The sequence below is a fragment of the Struthio camelus genome, chromosome 1 (genome assembly GCF_040807025.1).
Source record: "Struthio camelus isolate bStrCam1 chromosome 1, bStrCam1.hap1, whole genome shotgun sequence".
Taxonomy (NCBI): domain Eukaryota; kingdom Metazoa; phylum Chordata; class Aves; order Struthioniformes; family Struthionidae; genus Struthio; species Struthio camelus.
In genome coordinates this window covers 97,304,968-97,325,885 of record NC_090942.1, presented here as the reverse complement: position 1 = coordinate 97,325,885, position 20,918 = coordinate 97,304,968, and the positions used below count along the sequence as shown (strand labels likewise).

The window sequence follows — 20,918 nt, the reverse complement described above, 5'->3', positions numbered from 1 at the left end:
TTTAAAACTTTTCCACTACTGCAGATAACAAAATAGAATCAAAAAGTGAACATGGCTAGAGGTAAGTGTTGAAGATAAAGACTCTTAATTATTTTGACCCTGCAAAGAGAAAATCCAAGCACACAAATCAACACTACTAACAAAAAAATAAATCAGGTCCTTAACATTCTCACAGCTATAATTGAGCCATGGCATTTTGATAATACCGCTAAGAATGCTAGTGCAAATTATCTAATCATTGGAGGAAGAAAATCCCTGGCCTAGGCTTTCTACCGAATCTCTTCTTGCCATTGCTGAACGATTGCTCTGAAAAAAAGATGGCCTTACACCGACAGAGGCTTTGTGGAAGTCTGTGGGAGTTTGCTTTCACTGTGGTCTGCAGGAAACAGTTGGTGAAGGACTACGTCTGATGATAAGTGCTCTTGGGCAAAGGGCCAAGTCCAAGTAGGAGCGTAGGCACCTAAACTCTTACTCATCTCAGTGGAAGGCTGGGGCTTAGATATCTTGAGGGGTCTGGTTCTGTGTCTTCCTTTCTCTTTTAGGATAAACATACCATGCTGGATGTGGTCACCATGCTAGATGGCCTGGAGTGTCGTGGCACAGTGGCCGTGCCTGCCCCACAGCTGGCTTATTGCAACCCCGCAAGGCAGTGGGTCCAGGCACGAGAGAGTCCCAGCAGACCATCTTCCTCTCCATATCCAGAACTTTGGGCTGGATCTGTTATCTGTTATCTGTCAGATAACACAGAGTTATGAAATTCACTGGCAAAGTAGGTACTCAAATGTTCTTCTTAGGGTAAATCTACATAGAAGGTAAGAGTTTTCTACCATGAATAGTTTCTGTTAGCTCAAGTGGTGGGAGGCTGATGGGAAACTGATGTTCCAACTATGTATGACAACCCTTGTGAGGACTGTGGCGATATTTTGATGTAGTTTTTGTTTATTTTTCTTACCTCTTTTAAGACTTCAGAAACCTTATGGAACTTAATTCACAGAACACTGTTAATGTTGCAAAGTCATCCAGAACCGAGGAGATTAAGGCTGTCCTTGCAGCCTTATTCAGCTCCCTTTTACAGCATGATCTTTAATGTCACAGCTTTATATTATTTTCTTTTGAAATGCTTGTATGTTTTATTCAGTGCACAATGTAAGAAGAATATAGAGAAATCAAGAAATAGTAGAGAAATGATGATGTCAAGGTGACAAACTGTAGAGCTACATCCACCTCTGAACTCTGCTCATTAAACTATCTCCTCTGGGACTTCTTACTTTCCCCTAAGAAGCTTCAAAGTATTGCTGTTTTCTTTATATCAGGCTTCTTCATCTCTTCCTCTCTTCCTCTGAATAGTGGGGCTTCTGTTAATGGAAGTATTACTACATGGTGAATAAAGAGCGCATATGTGGCTAAAAGCCAGGGTTATGGCAAGATGTCAGACCTTCAATCGTAACAATTAGGTGTCAGGAAAAAAAGGCAAAACAAAGTTTTTAAATTTTTGAAGTGCATATAGTGTTTTATTTACACTTTTCCTCTTCTGACAAACTGTATAGGAGCAGACCTGAGATACTGACACAAGCCTGGAGTAGCTAAAGAGACAGGTCTGCTGCAAGCACAGACAAAGTAAGTATGGCTGAGGTTGGAGTGGTTACTGCTGCAGTTGGGGTTGGGCCCTGCTTTGGCAGGCGCAGGAAGCCCCCTGCGCTGGGACAGGGTCGCGACAGAAGCAGAGTCCGGCTCCCGTGCTTCTGCCTCCCCCTCTTCTGTCCCAGCACCTGCCCCTTCTTTCCGGGCAGCAAATGTAATTTTGCCTAAGCTACTGAGTTACCTTAGTTACCCTCTTCTGTAAGGGAGGATGGGGTTACTGTCGAAGAAATACAAGAAAGAGATTCTTGTAAAAGTCTTCATTTAGTTAAAGATATTTAGGACTTTCTCCTCTAAAATGCAGAACTTGAAGTTCTAAGAATGATCTACGCATCCAACTGAGGCTTTACCACTCCTGAGTAATGCAGAACATGTCAGCTTCAAGCCATCGCACCAGCCTCACATAATTCATTGAACATGCTCCTTAACTCTTTCCCTCAGACACATGCATGAAACTTTATGGTCTGTACAGAGACAAATGATGGCAGGAGATAATATGTATCTAACAACTTTTGAAGGATATGAACAGAAACAGCAAAACAGTTTTCTGTGTTTTCTGGTCAAATTTGCTCTTGGAATAAATATTAAAAGATGGGTGACCCCAGCAACTTCAAGCTTGACTTGAGTTGTGAACTACACCAGGACTTGATGGTCAAGTCAGGATCACCTGGTCTTCAAGTTTGCAACAGGCTTCTGAAGCTGCAAGTGTTCATATTGGAGAGAGTTTCAGTACTGGAGCGGCTTTAATACAGGATCTCTGATACACTGTAGCTTTGAGTCAATGTTGCTTAACTCTTACTGCTAATGAGTTTTAAGCGGCTTAGTTATCTTAACCTGCTCTAAAGGCTTAGACTGATTTAAGCAGTTTACTTAGCTTATAGTTAAACCAGTCATGGTTCATAGGGTTGAAAGGGTCTGATTAAAGCAGTGTAGGGTCAAGAAATATCAAGACATACAGTTCAGCTCTGATCAATGTGCAATATTTTGAAAGCCAGGTACTTACCATGTTTTTTCCTGATTTCTCTTTTAAATGCAAAACTATCACAAGCAAAAATAGTGGGTTTGCAGCTTCAAGGTTCAGGACAGATATAAATTTCCTAACAATAAGTATGTTCCCAAATGTTAAGTCTGGAACCGAAAGTTGATCTGAAAATCTGAAAACGATATTTCAGTGCTCTTTGTCATTGATTATTTGGTTTTGATTTTTCACTGATCTCTTAAGAATTTTTCCCTAGGAACAGATCATTTAAATAATGCCTAGCTCTTATGTAGTGCTTCTCATCTGCTCATGTAAGTAGCTGTTTTTCTAGTGTGTGCTCCAATTTGAAGAAAGGCAGTTGACAATCCCATATTTTGGATGTTTGCTACAGCTGCTTGGTATTCAACCTGATATTAGAAAGGGAGACCAAAGCCTATCCTTCCTCCCCGGGGAGGGAACACATTGTTCCCATGCAATGGGACTGGCCCAGGAACTGAAGCTGGAAGATGCAGCAGACTCACAATCTGCCTGCAAGTATTAGTGTAAAAGGCAAAGGTAGGTGACCATTATTAGCAGCAGAAAAGCAGTTCAGGGCACATAAAAGAGAAAGGACAGCAAAAACTTGGGCTGGACAGGGAGCACAGAGGGCCCAGAAATTGGTAACGCTGGGCACAAGCCCTTTGGCCATGCGAGGGAACATGTTATCTTTGCTAACGATCATCTGCAGATCCTAGCTCTTTCCAGAGCCAGTTAATTATAATTACATTCTGCATTAGCACTGTTTTGCTGAAAGGCTGTCTGGAGACCAACTTATTAAGAAGGGCTGCAGCATTGCTTTTCTTTCCTAGTGTCTCTAGGATTTTGTAAGGATTTAATAGCCGAGTGATTGGCCTTGTTTTACTACCACAACACCTCAGTCCCGCTGAGAGTTTGTTTGCTCATTGCCTGTGAGCTCCTCTAAGGAGGGATCGCTCTGCCATTGATTCAGTTGGAAATGTAAGAATGGACCTTGATGAGTGAATATTTGTGTCTCAGAGATGCTTGACATGCTTGGCACTCTGCTGGAAATAGTTCAGCATCAGTAGTAATAACTCTCTAATAAAGATCTTTACAAACACAGAAGAGAAAAAAAGGAAGAGGGGTAAAACGTTCCAGTTGTCTATTCACCTTGGAGCAGTTTCAGGAAAATCCTTTGTCAGGGACAGCTTGGGGTTAAAAAATTACTTTTGCTGTTGCCACAAGGTCTGCTCGGTGAAAAGAAAGGATGTATTCACTCTTGCGTTTTGGCTGAAGAGTTAATGTTTATTTATGTTTCTAATTTTTAGATAATGTCACAGACACACTTAAGAGGATAAGAGATAGGACTGAAAGCAAAGAATAAGAAAATGTCAGTTGTGTCTCTTGGGCCTTTAAATTAGTTGCTAGAGCATACTGGCACCAACACGTCAGTTCTAGGCCAATGTGTATTGTCCTTTGGGCTCTGTCTCACTTCTGTCGTTTGAGCATGAGATTTGGAGCATTCCTCTGCACCTCTTTCACCAGCCATTCCAAGCCCTTCAGCACCATCATGTAAAATCACAACTTTACATTATAAATACCTTCACCAACTGTCTTGTGAGGAAAGAAATTTTGCTGTACCCATGTGACTCATGGGAAACTGAGTGACGAGGATATTAAGTGCTTTCTCCAAGGATCCATAGAAAATCTGAGCAAATCAGGGAGTTGAACCTGCATCTCCCGAATTGCAGCATTTCTCTAAGTCCAGTGGACTTTAGCAGAGGATGCCTGCCCTCTTCTAGAAAGTTTTTCAACAATCTTTCCTAAAATCTCTAGAATAGAAATGCTCTTTGTGTAAGATCAGAATTTGGAGAAATTTATTCACTCTTTAAATCTTAAATGATAATTGTTGCCTTTAGAGAACAACATTTTTCATTATCAAAAGCTCTGGATTGTATATCCAAGTTTACCTGACATAAGGGTGTATTCCGTTCTGAAAGAGGTTATGGTAGCAATTGTACAGCACCAGCAATTTTGTAAGAAATCGTAGAAGAGGTTATAGAAAGGACAGGGAGGAGACTGTGTATTTGTAGCCTAGATCAATCTTTTCTAAAGAGCTAGTGGGTGAGAGGTACCAGAAATTAAAACTAGCTGTCCAGTTCTGCTGTTTCCTCATTGTCCCAGCGAGATCTCTAATTATGGAAAGTCATGGAGGAACCAAAACAAAACCACACGAAAGACAGAATCTGGAATTGCAGAACAAAAATGGAAAGTGCACTGGGAATCCAGAGAAAACCATCTGTGCAACTAATGTGAAAGAAGGAAGCCTAAAGCTCAGAAAGGTTTTTCTGCTCTGTTCTTTAAGACAAGAGGAATTTAGAATTACTCTCCATCACAAAGTAAAGGAGTAAGACATGAAAAACACGTCAGAGCCAGAATCTTTACTTGCTCTGTGATGTCAGCCTGTCTGTGAAGTCAGTAATGAGGTCAGCACAGCACCTAGGTGACAGGTGAGACCTGGCCGTCTTTCCCAGAAGAGCCTGGAGCAAGTGGGAGAAGAAACATTGGTTGTGCAGTCTGCTGCCAGTCGGGCCACCAAGAGGTAAGGCAGGGAAAGAGAGGGGCCTAAGAAGCAGTGCAGGAAGCAAAAAAAGAGGGGAAATCAAAACTGCCCCTGAGAACAGGGGGAGCCCTGGAGATGTGAGGATTTATCTCGGTGCTGGAATAAGGTCTTGCGACCTTCTTCCTGGGCTGAAAGTGTGGGTCCTGGAATGATTCACCAAAGCAAAGAAAATGATCTCATTTCCAGCTGGGCTCTGAAGAGACAAAAGTCAGAGAATAAGTAGACTTACTCTTAATTTGTCCAGTGAGGTTGGGGAACAGATTTGAAAGATGACTGAGGATATTTTCTTAAGGATTTAAAAGGTTACATATCTGCTCTGCCTGTTCCAATTTAATGAATGAATGGACCTTAAAAACGCTTGTTAAGTTGCAGATGGATAAATATGGAAAATTCCTTGGTCAGGAAGGTTTATGATCTCCATGTCTGCATCTGAATCTAGATGATCTCTCTTGTTAAACCTCCCCTTCTCATTTGCAAAGGCTGGATGATACCTCTCTCCTCCTGAAACTAAAATAAGGAAGAGCATCTTCCGCAGTGAAGTGAGCGCTCACAGTTGCTGGCCTCGTGGTCATTTTGAGTTTGATGAGAGATGAAACTCAGTTGAGAAAGACCAGCTGTGATTTCTATGAAATAAAACCCCTTTAACAAGGATACATATTAATTCTCATCATGTCAGTTGGATTCCTTTACCCTTCTCCCTACAGACACAAACATTGGACAGGCCTTCTCTCTGAACTTCATGGCTAAATTTTGACAGAAGACACATCCTCTATTATTTGCAGATAGATATCATCAGATTAGCAGGGAGGTATGCACAAAAGCATTCGTGCTATCTAACAGAAGAATAAATGCCAGGGGCTAGTCCCACAGTGAACTGTGAAGGATCCACACCACAAATCATGTCAGAAAAAAACAAAAGCTAGTGTGTACCTCCTCCTCAGTTTAATGCTCTCAGCTGAGGAGAAACAAAGCAGAAGAGAATTCACGAATAAAATCCAATCAGCCATGTGCTGTTAAATGGTTTCACCTGCTCCTAGGACCACAGCTTGACACAGCTGTGAGACACAGCTGCCACCAGTGTCCTCATTTGCAATGGACTAATTGAAAAAAGAACTGCAGCTGAAGGGTAGGCACTACTGATAGAAGCTGTGTTGACTAAATATGCAAATGAAACTATAGTGGACTATGAATTTTCTTAAGGAATTCTACTCTGTGGAAAATTTTAAATTACATTGATTGGCCATTTATATTGAGTGACTCTGAAAAAACTCACATCCTTTAGGTCTTAGGCAGGCCAGCCAGAAAGAGTTGAGGCCTTTGATTTCTGTGACTCAATCCTCTATGTGTAAAACAGGGTTAATACCCCTTCCCTGACTTCTTTCAGAGTGATTCTGAAAATACATCTGTTAAAGCCTGTAATACAGTAAAACTGTGCTTTCATACCACAACATACAGCTACTTGGCTGGGCATTAACATTACCATAGTACATATACGTTGCTCAGAACTGGCACTGGTAAATTGGCATAGTGCCTCATTGTGACATGGAGACCTGCAGTATGATGCTGTGCTGAGAGTGCTATGGGAGAAATATGTACAAAGAAAATACCAGTTGTGCATGCAGTGCAGGATTAAGCTTGCATGCAGGATGCAAGGTATGGCGATACGCATGGAATGAGGACAGTAAGAGTAAGTATGTTCGTTTATTCCATCCATGGCTCTAGGAGACGGTAAGTCCAATTCTAGCAAACGCACCGTGGCCACATGATGCGCAGTGCTGAATCAGTACATCCTTACTCTGCTCTGTCAAATGTATTTTTAAAGAAGTGAAGGGACACTCTGTTCTGGCAGATTGTATGTCGTGCTCAGGCTGTCTGCGCTTCACTGACTTCATGATGAGTCAAGTCTGGTCTGTCCTTCCACAGCTGGTGTATGTCCCCTATATGAATATAAAGCTTCCTAAATGCTGTCTGGTGAGCTTTGGCTAAGGAGGTGATAAAAACATGACCGTATGCTTGCATCTTGTCTAACTAAAATTTGTTAGCACCCAGTGACCTAGTAGTGCACAGGTCACATAGCTGTAATCGTAGAGACGCAGTTAACGTTCATCAGTTACTTATGCAGAATGTGTGTGGTAAGAGTTCCTCAGACAAAACAGCTTGCGATCCTGCCGTTGCCAATTATAGCCTATGCCCTATCTCCAGCACAGGAACAAAGGCTTCATAGGCAATTGTAACCCTGGCATTTCTTACCTGTGGGAGTGCATGATTTTGTGCCCTTGGTGATGTTCTTTTTGCATGTCATGTGATCGTAAGCTTATGTTTTTGAATGTTTTCCACCCAGCCTTTGGATATTTTGTCCGTAAGTTTTTAAGAGTGTGCTTTTGTGTCTTCCTTTGCATAATTTTTGCTGCTGCTCTATTTGTAATCTTTAGTGATCAATTCTGCTATGAAACAAAGCAGCCTAAGAGATGATTGCTTAAGCATCTACAATAATGAGACTAAATGTTTTGGCGTTGAAGAGCTGCTGTAAACAGAGCTTCTTTTGTGATAGATTCCTACTGGAAGTTATTGAAATCTCATATCAGTATTTTTTGTTAAGTTTTAAAACATACTGCTTCCTTTATTACCTGCATCCCCAGCAATTCCTTTAATCACTCAACAAATTAATAATGCAGCTGTGTTAGAAGCCAATTTTTGTATCTGAACTTGAGGGTGACTTTCACCAGAATGCAGTTCAGTTATGCACAGTGTTAGTTGCCAGGTGTCTGAGGCTAACCTGGAACGAATACTGAGCTGGTTCGTTACAGGGCTGATTTCATGCATCTGCCAGGAGGGGCTGAGGGGCCTTCAGAAATGGCCCTAAGCTGCTGCTGGGGTAGTTATGCTGCTGGTGGCCGTTATCCCTTGAGGAGCTACAGAAGCTAACCTGATTTTTAAATGGGAGCTTGCCCTCGGTAAGATCAAAAACCTTCAGGCTAAAAAGCAAGTGCACTTCTAAGCAAATGCAATGCTTCAGAGCAGCATCAGGCTTTTCCGCAACAGAGCAAAAGTGAATTTAGCTGCTCTGAGCATGAGGAACTGATACTGTGATCCACTCCGGCCACAGAAGAGGGAAGGAAGGGGTGGGGTGTGGATGGGAGAAGCAGTGATGGTGACCCCCGTGTAAAGATCACAGCAGGGAGGACAGGTGATGCTGCTGGCCCAGGCCCTCGAAACTGCAGCTTTCTGCACGCTCCAGACCACTCACCCAGTGGCAGCAGCAGCAGCAGCTGGTCTGGCTCTCCAGCACTCTGTAAAAGGCAAAATAGGCAGCAGGGTCATAGCTGGTTTGTTTGCTTTGGCTTCCTGCTCTAGGAAGTCAACTGTCCGTTCCTAGACCCAGCCCTGCACTTGTCTACGCGTGGCCTCAAGTCTTATTGCTCTTTATGCTTGCATTATACTACTTTCCACCTCTCCCCACTAAATTCTTGCACATTGCTGTGTGCCGTTCGTTGAGAGGAGACCTTACTAGCACTCTTCTGTAGGACGGATGCCCTTTTCATTTGCCTGGTAGTAGTCTGTGTGGTCGTAGTGAACGCCTTTGGTTCCAAATCCTGCTGCCTTCCTCTGCAGGGTGGGTTACTGCACACACTGCAAATGCAGAAAGTGTCTGTAACTTGATGGACTTTCTCATGGTGGGCAAGGCTGAAGTGTAGGAAAGGGCACTAAGTACTCCTCCTAATTGCTAGCAAGGGCACTTCTTCAGTGCTGACTTCTTTCTCTTTCATGTCAGCTCATAATGTCAGTGTTGCGACAGCATCTTTAGTTCTCAGCTGCTAATTGCTGGATCTGTGCTGACTGTGAGACTGCCCACATGACTGAATCCAGGAAAGGGCAGAGCAGAGAGTTAAAATCGCTTCCCTAAACCCACTTTTTTCCAGCACAGCACAAGACTGCTATACGAGCTTCCTGCTAGAAGCGTTGTGAGGTGGGATTGACAGTGTAGGAAAAGAGGAAAGTAAGGCCAAAAGAGACCAGTGCTTCGAATACTCCTTGGATAGGCGCTGCAGCTCTCCACAGCAATGGTAGAGCAGCAGCGAAGTGAGCAGCATCTGCTTTGTCCCTAGCTGCAGACCAGCACTGACTCTGATCCAGACTATGTTATAAGGGGCAGGCAAGGTTTTGCCAGGACACCGTGACCCTGCCAGCTGAAATCTAAGAGGTGGTTACCCAGCCCTCTTACTGGTTTAAAACTCATTTTTAAAACTTATTTTAAAATTGATTTTTAAAGTTCATTTTAAACTGGACTAGTACAAACTTTTTGTGGAAGCAGGAGCAAACAGAAGAAAGGGAGGAAGGGGGGGGCAGAAATGGAACAATTTTGTGTGCGTGTGCACCGCTGCCTTTAAGAACAAGGCCTAGTCCAGGCCTTTTAACGTAGCCGTTTCTTTTCTTTTTAGGAACCAGTCTAGAAACTTTTGCCAGCTGCCATCTAGCGATGGGATGCCTGGGTGGGAGGGCAAGGTGGGGCAACCTCAGTTGGGATATGTACTAGTTATTGTCGCATTGCTATTTCAAGCGAGACCAGCAGAGCAGGAGCATGCCTAGAGTTGGGAAGAGGGGACAAGCAGGTATTAGCCTCTTTTAAAATCATGCTTTCTCTGCCAATAACTTGCTCTTTTCTCATGGACGAGTCACATAGCTTCTCTGTGCTTGAGGTTTGATGACAAGGAGTCTTCTTGGTAATAGAGGCTTAAGTTATTGCTACTTCACTTCCCAGCATCATCCTCTTCTCCCCTTTCTCTTCCCTGTACAGCTCATTCCTGCTCCTGTGCCTTATGTGTTACTGTGCTCATTAGTCAGCGATCGCCCAACAGTATTGTAAGTCTGGTAACTGTTGGGACTATAAAACGTGTAAAAGCTTTGTTAGGGTTTTTTTTCAGTTGGATCAGTTACACCATCTGGTTTAGGGAGCAGTGCACAACTGAGGGTCAGCATGCTGAGATGGGACAAATGATGAGGGAGGAGGAGACAGTAGCATCAGTCGCTGAAGGCCTTACTGCCACCCTGTTCTTCACATCAGCGAGCTATGGCCTCCATTTCGCCATTAAACAGCGATGAGAGGAGGTGCTGTGAGTCATCACTAAAGGATGTTTATAAAGTGTTTTGAGATCCTTACAGATACTTTGCAAGGTAATGTCCTTGAAGAACAGAGATCTCTGTTCTTATCCTACAAGATTTACTAGGCAGACTAATAAACAAGGAACGCTTCCTGTGGGAACCGTTGCCATTCATGGCCAGCCTCAGAGCCTGAACTACTGCTTGGGAAGAAGAGACCTGGATTCCGTAAGAAGCACATATTTTGAGAAAAAGGAGAGAGGGAGGTGGTTAGGTTGGAGACACTTTTCTGTTATCTAGTTGTGAGAAGATGGAAAGAAGACTGACAGTTATGGGTCATGCTTTTGAACTTACTCGAGTCACTGCGCAACTTTAGTCCAACAGGCTGCAAATGTTGAAAGCTGCAAGGCTCTAATTTGCGGTTACCAGCTTAAATGTTACAGTTCCCCCTATTCCACTCTAGTTGTTTGTTGTCACTCCTTTCTCCCAGCTCAGCTGTCCCGTCTGTGGTGCTGGCATGGGCATTTATGTCATAATGCTGTGAACCAGACAACCGTTTTGAGGGGAAAGTTATTTTTCAGCCTGACTCAATTCAGCAGGCAGCCGTACAAACACTAGCGCAGGAAGGAGGGGTGTGGTGCAGGAGCATAAGTCAGAGGTGAGGAGCACCGAGGCTCTTGAAGCCGAGTTAAGCAGCACTGGTGCCTCAGCCTAAGCAGAGTGAAAGAGGGAAATGAGCTCTTGCCTATCTTCTGAAAGCCTGGGCTTTTGCAATTTTAAAAGGCAAATGAGCAGAAAGTATGCATCAAGACTTGACAGCTAATTAGAACTAGGATAGAAAACAATGAAGAGAAAAATAAAGCAGGTTGGGCAGAAAGAGCTTATAAAAACTTTCTATGTTGCAGACATCTGTTTATAAGGGAACAAACACATGCAGACCTCTTTCAGCTGGTTCCTTAGCTTAGCTGCGGGTTCACCGCTCTCATTGGGGTCTTTGTCTTGCCCACAGCTGAGACTCACCATTGCACCCGCACACCAGCCACGGCATAGACCTGCTGCCAGTTTGTGTCACCCAACGAGCTGCATCACCTTGCTGATCTGACCTGACCAGCAAAAAATCACTAGATCTAGCACAAAGGAAAGGCGTTAAACATGCAGCAGCCCAGAGTAAGAGAAGTTTAAGCCAACTGTGAAACAGCCAGGTGGCAGATCAGAAACCTGCATTTCCTCTCATCCTGCAGTATACCTCATGTAGGAGCAAAAGATAGCGTTTAGTAAATACAGTTGGCCATGTTGTCCGCTGTATGTTTTACTATGCAGATAGTTACAACCAAGCAAAAACTATATTGCAGACACACTGGGATCAGGGTACTGTTTTGTTAAGTGTTTTACAAATGAGATCAAAGTAGACAGTCTCCACTCTGAAGAGCCTCCAAGGCAAATAGGCAGCAAAGAGGTGGTGGGAAAGGCTGGCAACTGCAAGGAGGCCACTCAGCATGCAGGAGGTAAATACCTCCTCCAGCGTAGCATTGCTGCTGGGTTTTTCAGGACTTGAGATGATGGAGTTCAGTGAGGAGAAAGCTGCTTGTACGACTAGAATCAGGGGAGGGAATAAGGGGAAAAGAGGGAGGATCAGTTGTGAGAATCAATTGTGGAGGGAGGCTGGTCTGAGAGGACCAGAAAAGGAGATGAGGAGCAAACTGCTAGTCAAGAGGAAGAAACACCCAATTTAAAATTGTAGAGAACATGGATGACATTGTCAGTACAGGGTTGAGCTTACTAAAGTGCTTCTGTGTCTGTTCCTGCCAGCCTCCAGCCCAGGGATCTGGCTCTTTGCAATATGTATTTTATCTTTTCTGTTCTTTTTCACAAGCCTGTATGGCCCTAGGGTAGAAGGCCTCGCCAGGGATCTGTCTGTCTCTCCCTTCTGTAGTTGCAGGTGTGAGGAATATTTTTGTTTAGTGGAGCTTTTGGAAGTGAGAGGACAAAAAGGGGAGAACCCCTGCGACAGCATAAATCTTACTTTTTCTGCTTTGCTTGCTCGCTGCTGCTGTACACTGTTAAGCTGTTACCTGAAATAAGACTGTGTTTCGGGAGTGGGAAAAGTCCTTGCAAAACCCGGTGGGATCCCATGGGAGGGGATGCGCTAAGCCAATGTGGAAATTGTGTGGCACTTGTCCTTTAATTGCCAGCTCTGTCCTTGCTCGCAGAGTGAGCGTGCTCCTCCGCCTGCACTTCCCATAGGCTTGTTGCCAGCCCAGTTCTGTAGAAATCATGCATCACTTTGTATGGTGTTGTTTCTGCATGGCACAGCTTTAAACGTTGCAGGCTGTTTTGTTTTTTGTTTTTTCTTTCTTTCTTTCTTATTTAATTGCTTGCTTGCTTTTATTTTGCCCTTTTGTTTCTTCCACCGTATTGTTCATTTATTTGCGCTCCCTTTGTGCCTTGTCTCAAGGCTGGGACCAAAGGCTCAGTACAGGGAATTCATTGCGCTGACGCGTCATAGTGGAAAGAGCTCCCATTCAGAGACATAAGAATATATTTTTAAAGGGGAAACTGTGTTATCTGCAGTTTGATGTTTGTATAGTGCAATGTACAAAGACTTTCCCCTTTGGCACGGCTCTGTCTCCTGCTGTTTATAACAGAGTACGAATTGAGGAAGAGGGAAATTAAGATGAAGGAGAAAACTGGAGCCTGTTGAAGGGGAGGGAGAGCAAGCAGGGCAAATGCCCAAAGCTGTGGGCCTCAGAGGGACCCTATGCAGCGTAGCTATGATGTGGGGCAAGTTGTCTAACGGATGGACGGGAGCAGCGAGCAGGATCTGCACCCATGTGTGAGTGATGGGTTTAGGATGTGATGCACTTCTGCTCCTGAGCCGCAACAGTTCACAGACAAATGCATTACCTTGAGCTACTCCCAGTTCAAACTTGCACTCAGCTTTCAGTTGTGAACTGCAGCAGCTGGGAAGCAGGGACCTGCCCCTGCACCTGAGTGGTGGCAGTACAACAGCGGACAGGGAAGGGGAGTAACGTTGCTAGACAGCCCTGTGAAATCCATCGCTGAATGCAAGTCGGTGCCTGGCATTCCTGGGACAGATAGGGAGGCTGTGCTGGACAGCGGGGCCTTCAGAGGAATGAGCTGCCATGCCAGCAGTGAAAAGGTGAACCCCAGGGGAGGCGGTGAATGAAACAAGAAGCTCACAGCTGGCAAAGTTAAAGATATGAACAGGGATGCTTAGGAAGGAAGAAATAAGGATGCCTTTCTAACTCTACAGCAATACATTGCAAACCTGGGAATTCTCTTAAGCCTGGACTACAAGTGGGTAATACAAGTCCTACTGGGGCTCACTGTAGTAGTTTAGGCCTATGCTGAGTTTGGTTTAGTAGTGCTACCTGAAGAAATAGCACAGAGATGGAGGTGGAGAAGGCAATGGAGACAGCTGGTGCCTGTGGGCCGGAGGAGTGGAGCAGCAAATCAAGGGGAAGGTCCTGAAACCTTGCAAAGCAATAGCATAAAAAGCTTTATTAGCGGGGACCTGGATTCACTGTTGCTTTCTGTAGCTTCTTCCACGGATACTAGTGGGCAGTCTTCTGGCTTGGGTAGTGTTGTGCACCCTGTAAGCAGCACACACTGCAAGGCAAGAAAGGAGAGCGGTTTGAACTGGTGTCCTGTAGTGAAAGCAGAACTTGCACAGTTGCTGAATATAAGCAGAGAGTTTCATGAAAACAGAGGTGCCTATCTGTGCTCCCCATATGCGAGCGCTTCGCAGTGACTGTCTTGCACTGGGACTTGGTATTTGTCCTTGGCAAGAGTAGGGCTATGGACCTACTCTTGTATAAATTCGCTCACTGACGTTTGTGCCTGAACGCTTCCATTTGGCTTCCAAGAACTTATGCTGAAATACGTAACACACTGAAAGAAGTATCATGCAAATACCTATCTGTTGTACCTGAATGAGTTTTTCATGTTTATTTTTCAGATGGTGGGTATTTCTTTGCATATTCTGAGATTCAGTGCCTTCATTTCAGAGATCAGTGTGACTTCTAATAAGCAGTTAAGTCCATGGCAAGTCAATCACTCTATAATTAGCTCCAATCTGTGTTCCCATTAGCTGCAACATCCTTTACCTGCCATTGAGGAGCCAGCAGTAAAAGGTGTGAAAATCCTTCTGACCTTGGAAATGCATCCAAAAAAGAACTGAAGCAAACCCCTGCAGTCAGGTACTTGCAGACTGAGAATACGTGGCAGAAGCTGTCTTTTGGAGAAAACGCTGCTGAGGAAATCCTCAACTGCAGTATTTAGTGAAGCTTAGCCCTTTGTATTAGTCCTGAGAATCTACAACAGGTCATTTAATTGATTGGTAAGTAAGGACAGAGAGGAAAGCAGGCATTACTCTGAGGATTTGGCTACACCAGCAACATTTTGCACAGTAACCACAGTCCAATCTGCTGAATGGCTCACCTAAAACACACTATGGGTCCACATACACAACAGATCATAGAGACTACATAGATGGTCATACCACTGACTTACAGATGACTTTTAAGCCAGGCTAGCAGAGGCCACGTGAGAGCCAGTTTGGTTTGATTCAACAGACCCAACTGCTAACCCAGCTTGTGGGCACCTGGCAGGAGCCAAACTGCCAGCAGGCAGCTGCTGTCCCTGCCTTCTCCACATCAATCTGGAAAACCCACAAAGCCACAGGAGAGAGCCTGGCTCCTACCAGCTCTTTGCCATGGCCGTTCTCCAGTGTTGCTTGGCCCCATGCCCAACCTTGCGGGGGGTGTCTGTTTGGGGCAGTGCACCTGGCTGGTGAATTATCATCTCAACAGTCCCCATCAAGACTCTTTTTCTCTAGAAGACTGTCACTGCAGAAATAACTCCAACTATACAATGAGGACCAGATTTGTTTAAGCAATGTAGTGACATAAAGACGCAGGCATTTAAAAGGATTTTAAGACGCTACTAGGCACTGCAGGGAAGATAGATACCTTACTCCCACTAATTCCCTAGTTGGGATATTGTGTAAACCAGATTGCAGCTTAGGTTTGGTTCTCTCGCTAGTATGTCTTCATGCACCAGTCACTATGAATGGATCCTATCTAGTGTTTCTTTAATATGTCACCATGCAGGGATAAATTTGGCGGCTAGTTATTCATCCCAGTGCTATTCTCTTGCTTTCTTATGATCTGATGGCATTTTAGTGTATTGCATTTTTCATCGGAAGCAAACGACTGCTCAGGGTGCATTGCCATAGAGAAAACAGCTCTCCTGTATTGGCAGTAAACAGGCATTTCTTAGAAGGTGGACAAAGCTAAAGACAGGCAAAGTTTACAAGGAGGAGTGTCCCTCACCAGTGCTTTTCTCCCCCCATCCCTTTTAATGGGAGAAGTTGCCAGAGACAGAAACATGCAGGCAATTATAATCAGCTCATGTTTAAGTCTGTGATAGGAACAACTGCGTGCTTGTGCCAGTATTAGCCTAATAAGAGAAAAGCTGTTCCTCTGCAGAGCTCTCTGGCTGCCTAAATACTCCTTTGCATCCAGATAGCTGCCCTGCTGGAGGCCGTGTACATGCTATGGTTTGCATGTTGCTATCTCTGCATATTGGCTGCGGCAACACAGACTAGTTGTACTACAGTAAAGGGCTATGATAAAAAGGGGCAGAGGTTATATATGGGAGGGAACCTTTCGGGCACAATAGGAAGATTCAGGTATAAAGATGCTGAATGCATATTCAGCAGTATATCAAAGAGCAGCATGCTTGTGAGGGGAAGAAAAAAAAGCCAAGTTAGGGGTCTGATCCTGCAAAGACTTTTGGGATAGTGACCTGCTACTAAAGCTGGGGGAAGGAGAGTAAAAAGGGAGCAGAAAATCCATTCCGCTTCATTTTTAGTTTGTGTATGTGATTTTAAACAGAACTGTAAGGTTTTCCCAAAATAATTATTTTTCAGATGTGTCATTTAGGATCAGCTGGAGCATTCTGGGTGGCCCAAGGTGCTTTTACTTCTCATTTTTGACCTTTTGTTTGATAGAAAGATTTAAAAAATTGAAAAAAGTCTTGTTGTATTCTACTAGACACAATGTCCTTGCTGTCAATGTGTCTTCTTGCGGAGAAGGTGCTACTTTGCCTTGTATTTTCCCAAGGAAAACCTGCTTGCTTACATTGTGGGCAGCTGGAAGGGTGAGAGGAGCCTGCAATGGTTCCCCATATAAAGAGCAGTTTTTTGCACGGTGCAGATTTTTTGTGATTTAATTTACTCCATTCTGACGGTGCTTTAATGTAAACCACCCAAAGAAATGCCCACTGTTTGGATGGGGTGGCTTGTCCAGGAACGGCACAAGAAATAGCCGCTGCATACTCAATCTGCTTGTCGCTATTTCACAAATATTGCCCTTCGCAGACAAGCTTTAACTGGACATCACAACTGTTACTACCTGGCAGAGTTCCTCAGCAGTTCTCCAATATTTTATGCCTGACAGAATGTATGCTGTCTCTTGTTTCATTAGACAAACGATTTTCAACCTTATTCCAATTTGCCGGCCACTAAAAATTGCAGCAGAGGTGTGGAGTCCTGTGGAGAGAACATGACTCTACGGGCAATAGATTTGCTTTACTCAGTCTATTTTTCATGAGGCTCTTAAAAATAATTCACAGACCCCTGGAATTTCACATACTATGGGCTGAAAACCACAGCACTAGATCAACACCACAGATCCACTGCTGAAACGAGCAGATCTATTCCTGGCTGCAGGTAGTACAGCAACAGCATGCAAAGTTAGGCAGGAGACTAGGTAGCAAACAAGATCTGCGGAGGTGTGACATGCTCTGCAAAGCAGAAAGTATGGTTGATGCTTGTGCAGAGATGAGAAGGGTGCTTAGCCCAGTATTTTAGCGTCATAGAATCAATATTGGCTAGAAAACTGGCTTCCGAAACAGGGCAAATAAGCAAGCGTGGGTGCTGGATGAGAGAGGTTCTGAAAAAGATGTTTCTGGTGGTACCGTGTAACTACACAGAGACATTTTTGCAGGGACATTATCAGAAATGGGTGTCCGAGGGTAATGGCAGTAGTAATAGCACTTAAGATTTCTGTGGCAGGGAGAGTCTGCCCCTGTCCGGGAGCCACCAGAAGGAATTTTCTTTTCAGTATGTAGAAGACCTGTTTCTTCCGTATTGCAAGGTACAGTGGCAGCATAACACTTCATTCAGAAGTTCAGCAAATCTTCAGTAAGACTTCATGAGCTTGCTGCCGTTCAGCCTACTCTTTCAAAATGCCGCCAACCTCTTAACTTTGCCAACGGGCTTCAGAAGAGCACCACGTTCAGGTAATCAAATGCAAGGGCTAAGTTTTCTATTCCTCATCCAGCTTGCTGTCTGAACACAACCTGCTGGTAGGACACCAATACCACATTTTATACCTCCCAGTAAGTTACTGGGCTGATGAAGGCATCTGTGAGAGGTCATGAAAGTTTTTTCAAGAGTTTTGTGGAGAGGGGAATGTCTGTGAGTAGGAAAATGTCATGTCTTCCTATTGAACGTGACTTCAGCCTGATGGGTGTTTAAAAAAAAAAAAAAAAGGAAAAGTCCGGATATTGCTTTTCTGAGCTGGGATCAGTAAACAGGGTCTGTACTCTTCCTATTTGGGTATGCCTCAAAATGCTGAAAAGGTTCCTGTAAAGCTGTGGCTAAATTTTTGTATTTTACAATACCAGAAGGTTTTAAGTGATTCTTGCTGCTGTTCTGAATGGCTGGTTCTTGTAGCTGGATGTTTGGAAACCAGAGAATCTATGTTTTTAGTGATCACCTGTAACCACGGCTAACCGAGGGTTTTTCCCAAAAGGGGAAGACAGTATGTAAAGATGTTAAACAATTTCCACAGCTGGAAATGAGAGCTTCCAAGCCACTTCAGAAAGGACTTCCTGAAAGAAAGGAGATACATGGAGGGGAGGGTCTCCCAAGGAATCAATCCTAGGTGGGTGGATGAAGGGAGGAGCATGCTTGAGGCTTAGCGTGTGACAGGTCCAGAAGTTAGGGGTGCATGAGCATCATTTCTTCTGTAGGTACACTAAATATTTGGAGCATAACGTCTGCATTCTGGCTGTCCTGCACTAGAATAGATCTGGATTTATTCAACTGCACACAGACAGTGGCTTCACAGAGAAACAGGACATCCTGCAATTCAGAGATGAATCGAGGCTCCAGAACCAATCAAGGATGATCCCAGACCATCAGCCATGACCCGCCACACTCGTACACAGTTTTTACTCTACATTTGACCTCACATCCCTTCCATATATTTGCAAAGCGCTGCAGAAGTCACATTGACTCCTAGGACTTGCAAGTGGAGAGTACTTGTCTAATGATCTTGTTGCTCCTGGAAGGCTTCTCGGGAGCAGGCTGTGCTGCTCAGCACTGATACTGCCTTTAGTGTGTCTGGCTGTCACCTCCCTTTAATCACACGGCTTACAGCCGCTCCTCTGTGCTCATTTTGGGGTATGCCCCTGCTTTTTTGGTACAGAGATCAAACACAGGATACAGTGACACTTGGCACGTACAGAACCGCGTAACCTATGCAGAGCATTGTCTAGATACTAGCCTGTAAACCCACATTAGATCTGGATGAATTAGGCCATACTGGCTGTGTTTTATCTTCATAGTACAGGTAGGAAAATGACTTGTCTCTCTGGAGAGCAGTCTGGCAGTCAGTGCAAGGATTTTAGTCCAGCAGGACTTGTGGTGCTTGAGTCACTAGCCCTAAGCAGGGATTAAAAAAAAAAAAAAAAAAGACGATAAGAGCAAGGTGCATCTTGTGCTCCAGCAAGACGATGTCACGTCTCTGAGCCTGAGCATTGCTCAAAAGGGAGGATGTCACTGCATTGCCTCTAAATGCACGTCTGTAGTGCTGTCATGATACTGGAGATCCCAGCAAGAGTCAGGCCTTGTTTTACTGAGCTGCAAGCAAATGCGTAGGACTAGACCGTCTCTGCCCCACAGGCCTTGCAGCAGGTCTGCTGGGAGGGGGATGGAGGGAAGTGGGAGAAGGACCCAGCTCACGCAGAACTGACAGGAGGTGCAACTCTTACCAAGTCACACTGAAACTTGTGGCAGAGCCAAGACTTAAACCCCTTCACCCTTTCAGTGCTTAAGGATCCTGTCTGCAAATGCCCCTTGGTGGCTGTGCCTGTGAAGCCGTTGTTCTGAAGAGTGGCAGGATCTGCCTCAAGTGACTTCAGTGCGGCTTCTCTCCTCCTCACCCCCGCTCATTAGCTTGAGGACTCCTATTTATAAACCTGCTGGAGCCTGCTCGTTTGGAGAGGAGGAGCCGAAACACTCAGCACACAGATTAGGAGTCTCGGCAGAGATGCAGGCAGAACTGCTTCTCGCTCGGAGGGTACTAACCAGATGGAACAAGTCAGCAGGAAGAGCGCCTGAAATGTCACCACAATGAGCTCAAGCGGCAGCTCGTGCTTCGTCGCTGCAGACGGGGGGGGGGGGGGGGAGTCGCAGGAGCTCAGGAAAGAGAGTAAGAGAGAAGGGCTGAGTGGCAGCAAAATGTTCAAGTGGATAAGTGCATTGGACTAAATGGCCTAATCCTCTCCCCAGACCTTCACGCTTCTATTATACGTTTCTTATGTGCTCTTCTGGCCCCTCCAATGGTGATGAACAGGAGGCGCAAAAAGCTAGCTCTCTGTGCAAAAAGTGCACCGTGCCACTAACTGCAGAGGGACTTGTCACTTCTGTCGTTAAAGAGATGACTGCACTCCCAGAGTCTCACGGAGGTGCTGTTTGTGAGCATGGCCCTTGTTGAACGGGGGCCTGCCTGCAATTTCCCTGGCACCTGGTGCTTTTGTGCTGGTGAGCTAGAGTACAGGCTGATGAATGTGAGCCCCTGTGAGGGCAGAAATAAGTACCTGAATAGCGGCCCTGTATGTTATGGCACTGTATGCAACAATCTGACTTCTCTTAGCTTTCCTCCCGACTAGATTTTATGGTAATGATCCAGACACCACCAAACTATCTCTGCTGTTTTGGAGAGCTGCAGGACAATTATGAAAGACCAGATAATCTCTTCTGCTGTGAAAAAGGAAAAAGAGCCATTTCCTAAGGTTTACATAAAGAGTAAACAAAACTGTGGTTACCCATAAGGAGTTACATTCATGGAGAGAAACAGAACCACATTGTTCAAAAAATCGGAGAACAACAAAGAGATTCAATGAGAATCCAAGTCCAAAGCCATTTCTGCCAAGGGGCTGGCATCAGCATGCTGAACATAACCTCACCTCTTCCCTTTCCGGCTTATCAAGTGATTTTACTGAGCTCTTCAGCCTGGCATATGACCTAATCAGACTGCCCCTCTTCCCTGTGTTTCTGTGCCGGTGGAGGGCAAAGGGCCTGCAGTTCCCCCCACTCTGCTCTGCTCTTCTCCAGCCCAAATTCCTCCAATTCATCTTGCTAATACCTGACTCGCTCCCCTTAAGAGCTTTGCCATCTATGCTGTTAGGCGCTTTACCATCCAATATATTGTTATGTTACTTCAAGAAAACATTTTCGTGCCCACAATCTTACCAGGCTGAAGTCCCACT

At 44.7% G+C, this 20,918-nt stretch overlaps 1 protein-coding gene across 1 annotated transcript in view; it reads left to right on the top strand.

The window, feature by feature from the left end:
- ATP1B1 (ATPase Na+/K+ transporting subunit beta 1) overlaps positions 1-20,918 on the top strand; it is a 145,086-nt gene that overhangs the window by 69,565 nt on the left and 54,603 nt on the right. The window contains exon 4 of the mRNA XM_068959673.1: positions 543-1,617. The gene's annotated coding sequence lies outside the window, so the exon portion shown is untranslated. The remainder of the gene's footprint in view (positions 1-542; positions 1,618-20,918) is intronic.